This window comes from Diceros bicornis, chromosome 1 (assembly GCF_020826845.1).
Source record: "Diceros bicornis minor isolate mBicDic1 chromosome 1, mDicBic1.mat.cur, whole genome shotgun sequence".
In the NCBI taxonomy this organism is placed as follows: Eukaryota; Metazoa; Chordata; class Mammalia; order Perissodactyla; family Rhinocerotidae; genus Diceros; species Diceros bicornis.
In genome coordinates, this window is record NC_080740.1 from 70,306,049 (window position 1) to 70,323,103 (window position 17,055).

A 17,055-nucleotide genomic window follows, 5' to 3' on the forward strand; every position below is an offset into this window, starting at 1 on the left:
CTGTGGCAGCATCCCATACAAAGTGGAGGAAGATGTGCACGGATGTTAGCCCAGGGCCAGTCTTCCTCAGCAAAAAAAGAGGAGGATTGGCAGATGTTAGCACAAGGCCGATCTTCCTCACAAAATAAATAAATAAATAAAAGAACACTGCATAGTGATATCTAGTCATACTTTAGTTATCTATTGTTGTGTAACAAATTATCACAAATTTAGTAGTTTAAAACAACACTCATATTATTGCCTCACAGTTCTGTAGGTCAGAAGTCCAGGATGGTGTGATTGGTTCTCTGCTCCTGTTCTCACAAGACTGAAATTAAGGTGTCGGCTGTCTGAGTTCTCATCTGGAGCTCAGGGTCCTCTTCCAAACTCATTTCTGTTATTAGCAAAATTCAATTCCTTGCAGCTGTAGAATCAAAATCCCCATTTGCTTGCTGGCTCTCAGCAGGGATGGCTCTCAGCTTCCAGAGGCCACTCTCAGATCCTTGCCCTATGGCCCCCTCCATCTCAGCAATGGAGACCCTCCCTCACGTCGAATCCCTCCCACTTTGGATCTCTCTGACTTCTTCTGCCTCCAGCTGGAGGAAACTCTTCTTCTGTGGGGTTCGTGTGATTAGATTAGGGCCACCCAGATAATGTCTCTGTCTTAAGTTCAACTGATTAGTCAACTTAATTACATTTGCAAAATTCCTTTTGTGGTGGAGCATAACATAACCATAGGAATTACGTGGTGGTTGGGGGAATCATAGAGGTCATGGGCCATCTTAGAATTCTGCCTACCACTCACCCCATGAATAATGGGACAGATAACACCATGTTCATTGAATGTATGAGGAGCACAGAGGTTAATGTACATTTGCAGAAGTGGACACTAGGGCCCAGATCTCGGTGATGAGCAGAACTCCATGTCTGTTCAAGAACTGAGGAAGATCATCTCCCATCTGCTGAGGGTGAGGATGAAGTTGAAGGTTTCTTAATGCCTCTTCCAACTCATGCATGGCCTGAGCAAGCCCATAGCGAACTGCATCTCCAATTATGTCCCTGTTAGAGGGAGGACATTCTTGATGAGGACTCCTGAGGGAATAGGGGAGAGACCCGAAGTTAGTATTCTATATCTATAATAATTCAGGCAAAGTTACAATAGAGATTCACCAAGAGTGTGGGAGCCTGTCTAAATTTGTGAGAACATCAGTCTTTTATAATATTTTTAAAGAAACTGTTTTACTATTTTAACTTTATGCAATAATTTTCTCTTGACAACCACTTTGCAGAACAAAGATGCTGAGGGAACATGAGTTTATGACTGTGTAAGAATTATGGATGTATCTGAGATACCAGTTTCTCAAAAATGGGTGCTTCTGAAGTTTTTAAAATCAGTTTACTAACTCAGAGTAAATGATTCCTTGTGCAATCATGTTTTTGCTATTAATTAGCTTAAGAAATATTTTCTGTATAGGTAGCGCAGAGGAAAGCATTACAAATTGCCTACTTATGGAGTTTCATATTCACTCAACAAATATTGAGATAGCACTAGGTTATAGGGAATTATGAAGATATCTAAAATCCCTTAATTATTTGATAATATAGTGGTAACAGTGTGAAAAAGAGCAGAACAAGGAGTGGTACTGACGGGAAAAGTAGAAGAGTTCAGAGAAATGAGAAGTGAGGATGGGAAGCAGCAGCCAGGCAGGCTTCTTGGAGGAAGTGGCACTCGGAGCTGCAGTTTTGGTCATTAAATCCAGAGTCTATGCCCTGGCTTCAGAGGCTTTGCTTGTCTTGTTCTTGCCTCACTCTCCAGACTCCTCCTATGCTGCCAATGATCTTGAACACATGAAGCCTTTTCCTGCCTCAGAACCTTTGTTCTTCTTGTCTCCTCTGTCTAGAATGTTGTTCCTCTAGGTTCTTCACACATCTAGATCATTCTCAACCTTCAGCTTTCAGCTTAAATTTCACCCTCTGAAAGAGACTTTCCTTCACTTCCCCATCTATATTGGTCCCTTCCTTCCTTCTTCCTGATTCCTTGCCACCCACCAAATTAGTGATGAAAGGACAACAACAATACTTAGTGGCTGACATGAGGAGGTATTATTGTTATCACCATTTTGCAGACGAGTGAGCTGAAACTCAGAGAGACTAAGCCACTTTCCCAAAGTCACACAGCCCGTAAAAGAAGACATTGGGATTTGAACCCAGGTTGGGTGATCCCATAGTCCATAATTTTAACCAGTATGTTCTAGGTTTTCTACTTACTATAAGTATTACAGGTACTCATTTAGAAAACCAGGAAATGGAAGTGAGAATGTGGAAAAGAAAGAGAGCCCATGATCAGCTGCCTAGATGACTTCTGTAATATCTTTTCATTTACATCCTTCCAGACACTTATCTCTGCCAACGTTGAGTTTTCAAAGGGGTCCATGTAGTATAGTCTGTTTTATAACCTGCCTTTTTCACTTAACAGCATACTGAAAACTTCTTTCCGTGTCATCTTTCATTTCTGAGTAGTAGTAGCTGCTTCTACCATGTATCTCTTCTGGTCCAGGTACCCTGCTAAGCACATGACAGCTCATCCTCACAACAACGCTTTTAGGTTGTTCCTGTTATTATCCCTATTTCATAGGTAGAGGAAACTGAGGCTCAGAGATGTGAAATAACTTGCCCCAAGTCACACAGTTAATAAATTGCAGGGGCAGGAGTAGGAGGGCTCTATAGCTTCGGAACTCCTACTTAATAATTCTCTTCACTGTCTCATAAAGAGCTGAGTGTCCCTTTGATGAAATGATTGGGGGGTATTGGGGTGAAGAGAGGAAGAGAGATTGTTCCCTGCCTCCGGGGCTGCCCTGCTAGCATGGTTGGGGGTATGTGGGAGGGAGGGGCTGAGCATGAAGGGAATTGGGTTGGGTGAAAAAATACCTGGCAAATAGAGGATTTTCAATTGGTTATTTTAGGTAAAATAGCCCCTTTTAATACGTGCCTTGAGCTAGAACTAACCAAACATTAATTAAAGCAGAAGCAAGAGTTGTTATTTTATCTCCCATTGCTGATGAGTCCGGGTCTATTTTTAAAAAACCCACAATATCACACATTTACGTATGCTGCCAACTCTAAGGACTTTAAATGCCAGGTATGTTGGGCCACAGATGACAACTCAGGCCCCCACCTGGCCCACTGAGGCGAGAGACCCAGGCCCTTGGAACCCATCTCACTTCGGAACCAGCTAGTGGATCAGCAAATAGTAGGAACTTTAGAGAGGGCTCTGGCTACAGGAAAACCATACGTTTTGGTATTACGGGCTGGGCAGCAGGCAGCCAGCTATAAAAAGAGAATGGCTTCTTCTAAGAACTTAAACCCAAAAATATACGTGGAAGAAATCCCATTTTTAACACCAGTATGGTGCCAAATATTCCTTTGCGTCTAGGAACTCTGGGTAAGTGGTGCTTGGGACCTGAGAAGGTAAACCTTGAGAGATGAGGGCAGTGGCCCTGCTCCAAGCTGGACCCACTTTCAGCACAATGAAATCACACCATCAGAATTCGATGATCTGGGTTCACATTCAAGCTGCATCACTTGCTTTGTGACTTTAATTAAACATTTATCTATATGAACCTCAGTTTCCTCATTTATCAAAAGGGGATATGCCTGCCTGGCCTGAACAGAGTGATGGGGATTAGAAACATGGATATCAAGTACCTTCTGCAGTATCCAGCTCAGAGTAGGCACTCAGAGGATGGTGGCTGCCGGGTGGTTAGTACGTTTGGGCAAAGCGAAGTTCTTGCTTCTTCACATTCTCGTCCCACCTCCACACCATAGCACAGGCTGTTCCTATTTCAGAAAATGCTTAAAGCCTGCCTGCCTTGCATATTCCAATTAGATAGCCCCTCTTCCATGCCATCTTTCCAGGTTTTTCCCAGTTGGACACGGCTTTTTCCCCCTCTGCACTTCCTTATCACTTGATCAGTGATTCTCCATGCTGTTCACCCCAGCTGAGGTATCACAGTTGCTTTTGTGGTGGTCCCATTCTTTCCATTAAGTTGATTTCCTTGAGAAGAAAATTCTTAGGTATTTCCTCTCAGGCTTGGTACATAGTCAGTCCTCACTCAACATTGTGTCATCATTCATTTATTCAGCGTATGTTCACTGAGCACCTACTATGTACCCAGCGCTATGTGAGGTACCAGGAATATAGCAGTGAATGACACAGATAAGACCCCTGCCCTCACTGAACTTCTATTTTAGTGGAGGGAGACAGATAATCTAAGTGAATAAACCGATCAATAAATGAAATATAATTATATAAAGATCACTTTAGACTTTGATAAGTGCTATGAAGAAAAGGTAACAAGTAAGATGAAAGAGATATAGGTGGCAGAGACAATTCTTAGAGTGGTATATGTGAGGAGGTGACATTTGAGCATAAAATGAAGGGTAGGTGGAGACACGTTTGGGACAATTTCAGGGAGGTGAGCTCCAGGCAGAGGGAACAACAGTTGCAAATGTCCTGAGGTGGGGAAGAATTTGGCGTGTTCTAGGAACTACGAGAAGTCCAATGAGGCTGGAGCAGAGCCATAGCAGGAAAGATGGTACCTGAGATTAGAGGTGGGCCAGATCAGACTGACCTTGGTAGGGCATTTGGAATTTACTTTCTAAGTGTGACAGGTTTTACGAGAGCTGGGGAACAGCATGATCCTATTTACAGTTTAAAAAGATCCCTCTGGCTATTGGGTGGATGTGAGTTATACAAGGAGAAGAGAAGAAGCAAACAAATGTGATACTAATATCTAGTATCTAGAATGTTATCTGGGACTATGGGGGGTTGATTGGACTTGATGAACTGGAGGTGAGGGTGAGGGAAAGAGACAAGTCAGAAATATCTACCTGCTGTGTGGTTTGAACAGCAGGGTTCAAATGGACAGTGCTGCCATTTCCTAGATGAGGAAGATGGAGAAGCATAAATCAGTTACATTCGGGGGAGGGACTGGAGGTTTAGATTTGGCAGTTGTCAGCATCTACAGAGACAGGTCACAGGACTGGAGGAGACCACCTAGGGCAAGAGTGTAGACAGGGATGAGAAGAGGGGTGAGGCCTGGGTTCTGGGCACAACCAGAGCTTGAGATTAAGCAGAAAGGAAAAACCAGCACAGGATACTAAGGACCAACCTGCAAGGTGGGAGGAGACTGAGGAGAGTGTGGGGCCTAGAGGCTAAGAGGAGTGTTTCCAGAAGAAACCATCATCATTATCATCATCATCATCATCATCATCATCATCGTCATCGTCATCATCACCATCATCACAGGTGACATCTTGAGGCTTGCTATGTCTGTGCCAAGTGCAAGACATGACTTATTGAATTCTCACAATTCACGAGATGGAATTCATTATCTCCCTTTTCAGGTGTGGAAAACAAGATTTAGAGAGTAAACCAAGGAACTAGTAAATTTTAAAAAACGAATGAATCGATCCATCTCCATTCTTTTGCACACTGTGCCTACACTACGCTCCCATAGCCTACCTAAATGGAAAAACAATAGGGACGGAAGACCACCCCTCTTGGACACAAAGCTCTGCAAGTGCTGGAAGATCACGCTAGCTTACAGAGCACTGGGCTTTCCTTGGAGCTGGTTGTCCCGCCGACCCAGCGCCCTCCCCCTGGGACTCACCATAGGAGGCCAGGGCCCTCCCCCTGCTGCAGTGCTGGAACACAATGACCGGCAGCTGAGGCAATTAAAATGAATCACTCCAGCTCTGCCAGGGAAGCGCTCAGTGATTTGCAGCTGGTGACAAATGAGATGATTTGCCACCATAGACACAGCGTCTTGGATGAAGTGGCCTTATCAGTGGAATTGTTGCATTTGGGCAGAGCTGTGTACCCTGGTCTAGGAACCCCAGTGCCCGGTACCAAGTGAACCTCTCTCTGAACATAGCTCAGCTCAATAATTAGTCAAGATGGACTTTTTTTCTCCCAGTAAGGTAGAGGCGGGCCATCTGAGCCTCTGCCTTCACACCCCTGTTTCCATTTCTTTTTAAAAATAGCCATTTGAAGCAGATGACAAAGGGAAATAGGTTGAGCTCAGTGACCTCTTGAGCTCAGCTGAATAAAGGCACACAGGAGGTATCCCTTCTGTCCCCTTCCTCTTGGGGATGGCAGGACATGCTTTTGAAATAAAGAAGAATGTTCGTATCCAATTCCTTGTCAGAGGTGTCCTGGAGAGGAGGTTGATGGGATCAAAAGTCGGTTGCTGTTTGATAACTTTCCACTCCCTACACCAGCCCCAAGGATCTGCTTCCTGAAGGCCCCTGGCCCTGGTACCTGCTCCCGCATCTCCAGCCAGGTCATTGCTCCTCACACTGTCTGCATACCTCCATCCTGAAATGCTTACTCTGTGCCAGGCACTGCGTTACATGCTTCCTTTGTATTTTCTTTTTTAATTCTGAAGAATACTTTTAAGATGACTACCGCTATTACTCCATGTAGTAGAGAAACAAGCAGAAAGAGATTTGGTGACTTGCCGCAAAGTCATACAACCAATAAGTAACGAGGCAGGGCTCCATCCTGTTGTGTCTGACCCCTGAGCCGGCTCTCTTGACCAATGTCCTCTACTTTCTCCCTGAGGAGAGAACAAAAGTAATTGTCAAATGAATCACTGCAATGTTATCTGGTGTTTGTTGTTTGTGTGGAGGTGCTAATAACAGGATAGAGGATAAAGAAAATTCTTGACTACTGTTGCATATTAGCGCAGATCAAAGGTCTCTGAGGTTCACAGTAGGATTGAGAGCAGGAGTCAGCAAACTACAGCCCACAGGCCAAATCCAGCCTTCGCTTTGTTTTGTCATTAAAGTTTTATCGGAACACAGCCACATGCATGTGTTTCCCTATCGTCTATGGCTGCTTTCACACCACAACAGCAGAGGCACGAGTACAACAGAGACTGTAAGGCCCGCAAATCCTAAAATATTTACTGCTTGGACTTTTACAGAAAAAGAAAAGACCAAGACCAATCCCCAGTCTAAAGCAACAAATCCAAGCTGTGAGATTAGAAGTACACATAAAAAAGCCTGCAGTGAATTCTAACCCATGACCAGGACAGGAAATGCCTAACTGCGTGTCTTGTTAACAAAAGAAAAAAAACATCATTTGTAGGAAGAGACAGCTTGTAGCCCACATCTAACTCCCAAAACCATGTCAGAATTCATGTACCCAGGAGGCACGAACTGTCATCTGAGTGTTTTCCTCTCCCTCAACCTCTGCTCCCATGGATCACCAAATCCTATCACTTTCATCTCTTCATCTCTTCACTCAGCCTGCCACTCCCACTTTCTGTGGGCTCTGTTTTAGTTCAACCCATCATCATCTTTGTTAATCAATAAATACCATAAGTAATGGTCATGGTAACGAATAATTACAGCCGCGTGGTTAGAACTGTAATAGCAGAATGACCGTGGTATAAGGGGAAAACAGAAGGGGTTGCTCAGTGCTCTACTGGCAAAAGTTGGCAAGTTTACAGAGGACGTGAAACTCCACTAACCCCTCCTTTTTACGTCTGTTACTGTGCCTTCTCCCACTCCCACACCTATTCTGCTTGGCAATCTCCTACTCATACTTCAAAACCAAGCATAAGCTTCTCCTCCTCGGTAACATTCTCTGACCTCTGCCAGCAGGGTAATTAGCAAGCCTTTCTGTGTTCCATTCTTACTTGTCACATAATTAAGATAGTACTATAATTACTGTTTATGATATTTATGTAAGATGGTGATGATGGCTTTACCAAGTGCTTACTATGCTCCAGACACTGTGCTAAGCACTTTACAGAGAATCAGGGTATCTGACTCAAAAGCCTGTTTTAATCACTAGGCTACACTGCCCTCCCATCTTCTCCATGGAAGGGGGAGACTGTGGTGTATTCACCTCTATCTCCCCAAAGCCCAACAGTGCCTGCCATACAAGTAATGCTCGTAAAATGAATGGATAAATAGTATGATACACATGTATCTAAAGGTTCCTGTCCCTTGGTCATTCAAATACTAACCTAGGTACTGCTGTAAAGAGATTTTGAAGATGTAACTCAAGTCCCAAATCAGTTGACTTTAAGATATAGAGATTATCCAGGTGAGCCTGACCCTATCAGATGAGCCCTTCAAAAGCAGAGTTTTCTCCAGCTACTGGAAGTCAGAGAGATTCAAAGAATGAGAGGGATTTGCCAGGCTGTTGCTTGCTTGAAGATGAAAGGGGCACATGATGAGGAATGCAGGCAACCTCTAGAAGCTGAGAGCAGCTCCTGGCTGACAGCCAGCAAGGAAACGATGACCTTGGTCCCACAACCACAAGGAGAGGAATTCTACAAACAACAAGTGAGCTTGAAAGAGGACTCTGAGCTCCAGACGAGAACCATAGCCCCAGCCAACACCTTGATTTCAGCCAGGTGAGCCCCTGACTGGAGAATCTAGATACCCTAACTCAGACTTCTGACCTCCAGAACTATGAGATGATAAATGAGTGTTATTAGAAGCTGCTACGTTTGTGATGGTTTGTTCTGCGGCCATAGAAAACAAATACAAACAGCTTTCCCATTCTGTGGAGTGGATGGTGGTGGTCAGACTGCTTTCTGTGGATGCCAGAGGTTCACTGAGCTTGACAAAAAGTGAGTGTTGGCTGTGATCCGGCATCATGGAGGCATCATGGGTTGAGGAAGTCCATGCCCATCTACAAGTGAATCAGAATTTGGTTAGGAAGGTAATGTTCCATGGTGGATGGAGTACCAGAAGGGAAATATGAAGTCCTGGTTCCTAGTCCCAGCTCTGCCATTGCTTCATTGTGTGACCTTGGGCAAGTCACTTTACATCTCTTAACTGTAGTTCTTTCATCTCCAAGATGGAGATATTCATCCCTCTCCCATCCAACCCATAGGACTATAAACAAAGTTCAAGTAAGATAGAGGGTCCAACAAATCATCTCCCATCCACCCCATAGGACTATAGGACTATAAATGAAGTTCAAGTGAGATAGAGGGTCCAACAAACCATAGAAATTGTGGCCAATTCTGAAGGAACATAAGGGATTCCTCAATCAACCAGGGAGTTTTGGGAAACAATATGCCAAGTTACAAGACTAATAAAATTCAGGTGACTAGGCAGACCTCCAAGGGGTTCAGATCACAGCTGTTCCTTCCCTACTAAGAAAAGTGCTGCTTTGCCCTGTGGCTCCCTGGGACAATAATCATCATCATAAAAATAATGTCTCGTTTCAACAGCACTTTTCAAAATGCTTTCCCCTCTGCCATTTTAATTCCAATAGCTTGTGATAGTTAAAGGAAAAGAATGGACTAAGAGTTTTACTAGTTCTGAAAGTTTTGATTTCTCACCGTGAAGTAGGGTTGGTGTCACCCATTATACAGAGGAATAAGACTGAGACCCAGCGGGACAGGCAACTGGCCACGGTTATGGGGCTGGTCAGTGAAAGAGCAAAGGCTCTCATTCCCAGTCTCAGCCTCCAATAACTCCAGCTCCCTGCCTCTGCTGTGGCTGGGAAAATTCAGAGTTCTTGGATCGAGGCCCAGCTTTGCCTGTACCAGGTCTGAACTGAAGGTGGGGGATTGCCTCACACTCAAGTCCCCATCCGGTGGATCAGATGCACATGAAGCATTTGGAATCGGGTCACATTTTGAAGATCCTCTTCCCCCAGACCTCCAGTTATGCCACAGATGACAGTTGCTGGCTGTTAAGCAACAGACTCTTTCTTTGGTCTCTTCATTAAGTAGGTGGGGATGTGGGGAATACCGTACAGGGTAAGCTGCTCTCAACACCCAGCAGATGAATATTAATTAAAGGAGAACAGGGAAGAAAGAGCCATAGGCCTGGAGCTTTCTTGGGAGGACTTTGTGCTTCACTGGATGATCCCCAACTTGGGATACCACAGCTGGGTCTCTCAGTCCAGTAATGTTGGAAAAGGAGGTAGCCATCCTGAACACTTGGTTTGAAGTCATGGACTCCAGATATCCTGGGCCATAAACAGGTTTGGGTTCTCCTGGCCCCGACCCTGAAAACTATTCTTGGTCTTTAGAATCCAATGTGCACAGACCTGCCAGGTTATGAGAGAGGCGGCATTCATACAGTCACTTGTTAGTGAAGGCTACTGTGTGCTAGGGGCTGGACATACAACACTGCATGAGAGAAATATAAGGTTCCTAGAGCTTATGGTCTAGGGGAACAACAGACAGTCAAACAGTCACAGAAACAGATGTCAGATTTCAACTGTGATGTGAGCTGCATGGGGCTCTGAGGGTCTTAACATTTGAATGCTGAAAAAGTGATGACTAGGATGAGGTCTGAAGGATGAATAGGGTAGACGCATTGATCAGGGGAAAGAGCAGCATGTGATAGGGTGAGAGCCTTTTGGGTATGAAGGACAAAACAGAACCCAGTGCAACCAGAGTATAGAAAGCATATTGTGGGACGGCATTGGAGAGCAAAGCAGGGGCCAGACCACACAGGGTCTTGAGGGTACCAAAGAGTTTGAATTTTATTCCAAGTGTAAGAGGAGGGCTTTCATGGGTCTTAAGCAAAGAAGAAACATGATACAATTAATATTTTTAAAAAGATCACAGGCTGATTGTGGAGAACTGATTAGGCAGAGGAATGGAAGGATAGCGGGCTGAATGGAGGCAAGAAGTCTAGTCACATGCCATTGTGGTCATCCAGAATTGGAAAAGAAGTAGCAGCTTCACACGGGCCTGGACACTTGTATTTGCCACATCCTAAGGTGAAAAGAGCACTGGACTGGATTTCCAAAGACTAGTGTGATTTTGAGTTCAACAGGGTACTAGTCTTAGGGTGTCAGGGCAGTGATTTTGCCTCTATGTATCTCATTTTTCTTGACTGCCTAATGGAAGCCATGCATCCCGGTCTACCTATAAGTTCAAATCACAGAATCTCAGAGATGGGAGGAATGTGAGGAGAAGCAGTTGGTCTCTGGCCCCACATGATGCTTGACCCCTCCTCTGTCTTGCTTGTGTACCATGCACTTGGTACCATGCAGCACCAAGAGTAGGCACCAAGTACAACATCTCTGTAAATGGTCCACCACTTGAACATTTTCAGAAATAGCGAAACTCACTCTCACCCCCAGGATAGTTGTTGTTGCACTACCCTGCCCATCAAAAATATCTTCCTCGTATTTAGTTAGTGTTTGTTTCTTGGAACTTCCACCAAATGCTCCTAAATTACGTCACATGGTACGAGCTTCATGTCAGCACTTCAGTAAACACATCTCTCCAAGTCTTTTCTTCTGGTAAAATGTTCCCTCTTCCTGAAGCTGTTTTTCATGTGACATAGCTTTGCTCCACTCTCCTGGTCTCATTTCTTTGAACAAGCCTCTTATTTCCCTCTTCATGTGAATCATCTACGAACATTATTTTCCATATAGCAAGGAATAACAAGTATTTGTTGGATTTCTTGGAGTGAGCACTGTCTGCCTAGAGTGAAAAGAAAGTCTCCAAGAAACTGAAACAAAGTGGAGATCACAGGAATGAGGGAATAACACAGATATGGTTGACCAGGGTTTTAAAAACAGTGTAGAACAATCAAGCAAGCCAGCAGTATGCTTGCTTGTCAGTATGATTTAGGATTCTTGAGTTTCTTTATCTGTAAAACTCATGGGTTGGATTGGTGACTTCTCTGGCTGTTAAGTATTAGGTTCTAGTTAAGCACTGTCACCTGTTGAAGGCTGTGAGCTTGAGCTGTCTAAGCATGCGTTAGAAAGGGCTTAAAGGTACCATAGCTCCAGGATAACACTTCCTTAATAAAATGAGCAGGATGGAAAGAGAAATGGAATGCAAATAACTTTATCACTGTATGTTTCAGCATGCTTTGATGCCATGTCCACCACATAAAATCATCCCCCTATGACATCTAAATCATTTTGTAGTATCTTTGGAAAGCCCTGGACTTGGAAATCTCCTAGACAAATACGAAAGATTACAGTGGAACTCTTGACTTGTCCTGTTTCTGTTCATTGTTTTAGGCAGAAGAGAGGAGAATAGGACAATAAGATCAAGGATAAATTTCTCACCTGATGTGTGACTGTCATATTTGCAATTTTAATCTGGAGCAAAATATCCTTTGTCTTCTATTTCAGCCCAATTCTCTTGCTCTGTGGTGGGGGAAGAACTGTGCCTGTGTTCAATGGCGACATTCCCCAAAGTGGCTAGAATGCTGCTGTTCTCATTTATTTCCAATATGTCCTCCCTTCCCTTCCTGCAGTTCATCACTTTGGTGGCCTTTGCCAGCCAGAAGGGCAATCTGAAAACGTCTCTGGGCATGATCAAATGTGCCCATCATGTGTGTAAATTCATTTGCGTTCATATATGTATGCACAAACATTTGGCGTACTATATATGTAACTGCATGTAACAGAATGTTTATTGTGTGTTTGTAATTTTGTGGGCATGTGTTGATATATCTGTGTCTTTGTTGGCATGTGTCTTGATGTATATGTATGTGTGAAACTGAGTGTGAATAGGTACCTGCAGGGCTTTGTCACCCCTGAAGGTCAGCAACCCCACAGGTCTTTATCCGTGATAAGGAACAAAATGAGGAGGAGAATGTCTCTGACATTTGAATTCTCACATCTTGCTGACAGAGGAGAAGGGTGCAATAGGGCATGACAGCTGTGTTGACAGGGCTCAGGCTGGCCCTCGGCCCCTCCACATAGCCTTCTGCAATTGATGTCTGTGCTTCTGACATCTCTTCTCTTTGGCCTTCAGGTCCCTGTCTGGTCGCATCGTTGGTGGCGTCTGGTGGTTCTTCACCTTGATCATCATCTCTTCATATACAGCCAACTTGGCCGCCTTCCTGACTGTGGAGAGGATGGTGTCTCCCATCGAGAGTGCCGAGGACCTAGCGAAGCAGACGGAAATCGCTTACGGAACGCTGGAAGCAGGATCCACTAAGGAGTTCTTCAGGGTAGGGACATCTCTTGTCCCAAGGCACTTGCACAAAAGAGAACCACTACTGTCATCAACATATCCTTCTCCTGAAAGAGCATGAGATTACAGGCAGTCAGGGCAACAGCTTAACTGAGTGTAAGCTAGGGAAACTCAGAACATTTCTGAGCTTTCTACAGATCCCTGAGAAATCTGCATTTCCATATTTATGAAACCTCAAATCTCTTGAATTGAATTAAGCTCCTTCCATATGCCAATCTGTGCCAAGTTCTCCGAGGACTGCAAAGGATATGACGTATAATTCCCTCCCTGCTCCTGCAAGGACCTTACCTCTAGTTAGTAATTGATTAGGAACAGCTAGGGACAAGGTCCAGACCTGATGGACTTTACGTTCCCTTCTTGGAGACCTGATGCATAAGGAGACGGTATATGGGAAACAGTGACTGGATAGGTGATCTATTAAACAGTGCCAGGAGAGGGAAAATGTGAAGTGGGAGTGGAGGTGGTGGAGAAGTCTGTGGCTGGAGGCAGCGAGTGAAGGCAGAGGAGCAGGGAGCTTAGCAGCCCAAGCGTAGGGTCAGCCAGACCTAAGGTCATAACCCGCCTCCATCCTTGACTCATTCTGTGGCACTTAGCCTCTTTGACACCATTTCCTCATCTATAAAATCAGAAGAATGTCTATCTCCAAGAGTCATTATGAGATTAATAGGGATGAGGCATCTAGAATACAAGGGAAGCAGAGAACAGTGAGTGGAGGCTCTGTTTCCCATGAGGACTTCAGGGAGGCGCAGGCATTTCAGAGCCATCTTGAAGGAAGGGTAGGGATTATAGCCACGGAAAGATAAGCCTGTAAACATTTCTAGACATCAGGCAACGAGGTCAGACCTGGGTAGGCTAATCACATTCTAGGCAAAGGGAACAACTTGAACAAATGCCCAGAACCAGGAAAACCTGTAGTTTCCTGGACGTTAGACATGTTCATCCTGGGAGTTGAACAAACAGCACATGGAACTACCATATATTGATCAAATAAAAATAATAAACAATTACTACCACTTACTTAGCGCTTACTGTGAATTGAGTCCCATGCTAAGCACACCCTACATGAATTATCTCATTTAATCCTCTCATTAGAGGTGTGTTAGGGATTTGTTGTTCCCATTTTATAGGTAAAGCTGAGAGAGGTAAAGGTAATTGCCTAAGGTCACACAGCTAATAAGTGGCAGAAGGAGAATAGAGAGCAAATCTCTGCATTGCCTCAGGCAAGACAGTGGGGATGCTGTGCAGACCCACTGGTTCTCACTGCAACTACCCAAAGCAAACTCCAGGTCCTGAGTGAACCCACGGGATGATGTGCTCAGTTCCCTGATCATGGCCTCTGCGTTCTGTATGACAGGCAGGAAAGGGACCAAAGTCTTAACCAGGGCTGATCCAGGCTCCAAGGCTATAATCATCCAGAAGGTAACTTAGAGGTCCCTTGGTCATAGTGTCATTTTAGAGAGAGACATAACTTGTTTAAGCTTACCTATCCAGTTAGAAGAAAAACTACTTGTAATCTCATTACAATTCTCTGACATTTTTAGCCTGCAGCCAAAGTGCAAAGGAGATGCCTGATATTTGTCCATAAAGCCAGTCCTGTGTCCCAGCCCCTGCTGATTCAGTGGAGGAACCACTCAATTCACTTACCCATTATAAACCTATGGGCTCATCCCCCATATATTAGCGTGTCACGGTCTCCAAAGCCCTTTCACATCCATTGTCTCATTTATGTTTCACCTATTATCTACAGCAGAACAGGGATTATGGTGTCCACTTTGTGGATAAGAAATTGAGATGCAAGGAATTCATCAGCCAGTGTCAAGGGTGGGTACACAATCTGAGCATCCTCATTCCAACCCAAGTATTCTTGATGCTGAACCACACTGTCCTAATGGGGTAGTGTCATTAACTGACGAATGTTTTTTAAAAGATTACTCAAGTTACCAGATAAGCCTATGGGCAAGTCTAGTCTAACTTTCCCTTTTATAGTTGAGGAAACGGAGGCCCAGGAAAGAACATGGGCATACGCTAGCTAATTAGAGGCACAACTAATTAAGACTTCTAAGTTCTCTGTTACTGACTATGTCAATTGACATATTTCTGTCTCTTGTCCACAGCACAAAGTTAGGAATCTAGAATCGAAGCAGTTGGTATTCTACAAGCTCTGTGTCCTAACCAGGCCCACTGCATTGGTGGCAAATAAGTTGTAGTTCATGTACTAACAGACTGATCAGTAGTGGTTACCTAGAGTTCTTTGTTGAGAGGGATGATGATGTCACATCTGGGCTCAGTATAAAAGAATTCCTTGGTTGATATCAACATCTACCATATTTAGGAAAGTACCAAGCCAGCCATGTATGTATTGGGCATTCCTACCCTACAGTAAAACTTGAAGAACTGGCATAATTATCAGTAGTGATTGCACCACTTATAGAACACCTACCATGTGGCAGGCACTGGGTTACGCATTTGACCTTTGTTCTCAGATAATCTCCATGGCAACACTGTGCAGTGTGTACCATCATCATCATTGTCAGGAGAGGAACACTGAGGTTCAGAAAGTTCTCACAGCTAGTAAGATATAAAGCCTAAAATGAGGGAGGAAGCTGGTTGCCGCGGAAACTAGGTATACAATCAGGAGACCAGGTTTTTACTCCTGGCTCTGTCACTAACAAGCCACATGCCATTGGACAGTGCACTGCCACACTGTGGGCCTCAGTTTCTTTACATGTAAAAAGAGAGCACTACAAGATATGTCCCATGAGCCCTTCCATCTCTGTGACTCTGACCTTGAGAATTATCCCACCAGGACTTTGGTGGGTGGGTGAACTATGTCGCCTACCACGCCCATAAGGCAGAAGAAGGGAATAGTGAGACAAGAATTCTTCTACCACAGTCTCTGAAAAATCTGGCTTCTAGTCCCCACGGCAGCCCAGAGCTTCTTGGCAGCCCTAACCCAGAGTCACTTAATCCTCCATTGACAGTTTAACTAAGATGTGTGGAGGGCCGTGGGAGCTGCAGATGATAGGAGAGATCCAAGAACAAATACCCCGAGTATGTTTCCAATCTTCCCCGCCACTCATGCTGCCTTGGCATTCCTGGAGATTAGATTTTCCTGATAGTCCACTCCAAGTGACTGTGAACACAGCCTTGGCATTTGGGGCACTGGGGTGAGGCTGAGAGGACATATTAATTTCTGCATACCATTGCCCAGAGGGCTTTTCAGCTCTGCCTGTCAGCAGCCCAGTCCCCTGCCGTGGCCATCCTGTCAGGTCAAATTGCATCTTGCAATTGCCCTGCTGTGTGTTTTGTTGGTTTTGTGCCCGGAAGATCATCTGCAAATCTGGTCACGGCTGAATTTGTACATTTCCCTGCTTCCTGTGAGAGAACATTCCATACATTGTAGATGCCATGATTAGTTCTGGGTGTCGCTTCCTCTAACTTTAAAATCATCCCTCTCTTTTCTCCTTTCTTCCTTCTTCTTTCTCACATTGACGTTGTTGCTTGAACAATGAATGTATCTTCATGTAAAGATTAGATATTTCAAACTAGCAAGGGACTCAAAGGTGACCATGCCCAAACTCCTTATGGAGCAGATGGGGAAAGTTAGGAGCAAAACTAAGACTAGAACCCAGGGCTCCTCACTCTTAGTCTAGGGTCCTCTCCAGATGGTAAACCAGACTGTGAAACAAATCCTCTAGTTTATCAAATTAGAGACTATTAAAACTTAAGACTTACTCTATCAAATGCCTCCCTGCAATTCTTAGTAACTATCTCCATTAATTTTCCTTAAGACCTAGAATTTTCCTGGGCCCAAATATCTCTATAGATCAGTTGGCTCAAACAACAACTTAATTACATTATTAATATTTTGCCAACACTTGATGTGATATCAAGAAAGCAAACCTGATATTTCTGTGCAAAGAAAAATGACATATTGCATGTATAGTGATAGTTTTATACTAAATAAATCTGTAATCAATATATCAACCACTAGATTATATAGGTTGCATGACTCTAGTAGTAACTGTCTTTAAAAAAAATAGTCCCTTGTATGTGTTTAACATTTGTCCATTTACGAAGCATT

The 17,055-nt window shown here is 44.1% G+C and overlaps 1 long non-coding RNA gene across 3 annotated transcripts in view; it reads right to left on the bottom strand.

Annotated features, from left to right (window-relative positions):
• The window catches only part of LOC131407920 (uncharacterized), a 171,921-nt gene continuing 154,866 nt past the window's right edge, over nucleotides 1-17,055 (bottom strand). The window contains exon 4 of one of the 3 annotated variants that reach the window (XR_009220687.1): nucleotides 1-1,071. This is a non-coding gene — a long non-coding RNA (uncharacterized LOC131407920). The other 2 variants (XR_009220686.1, XR_009220685.1) reach the window with 2 other exon arrangements.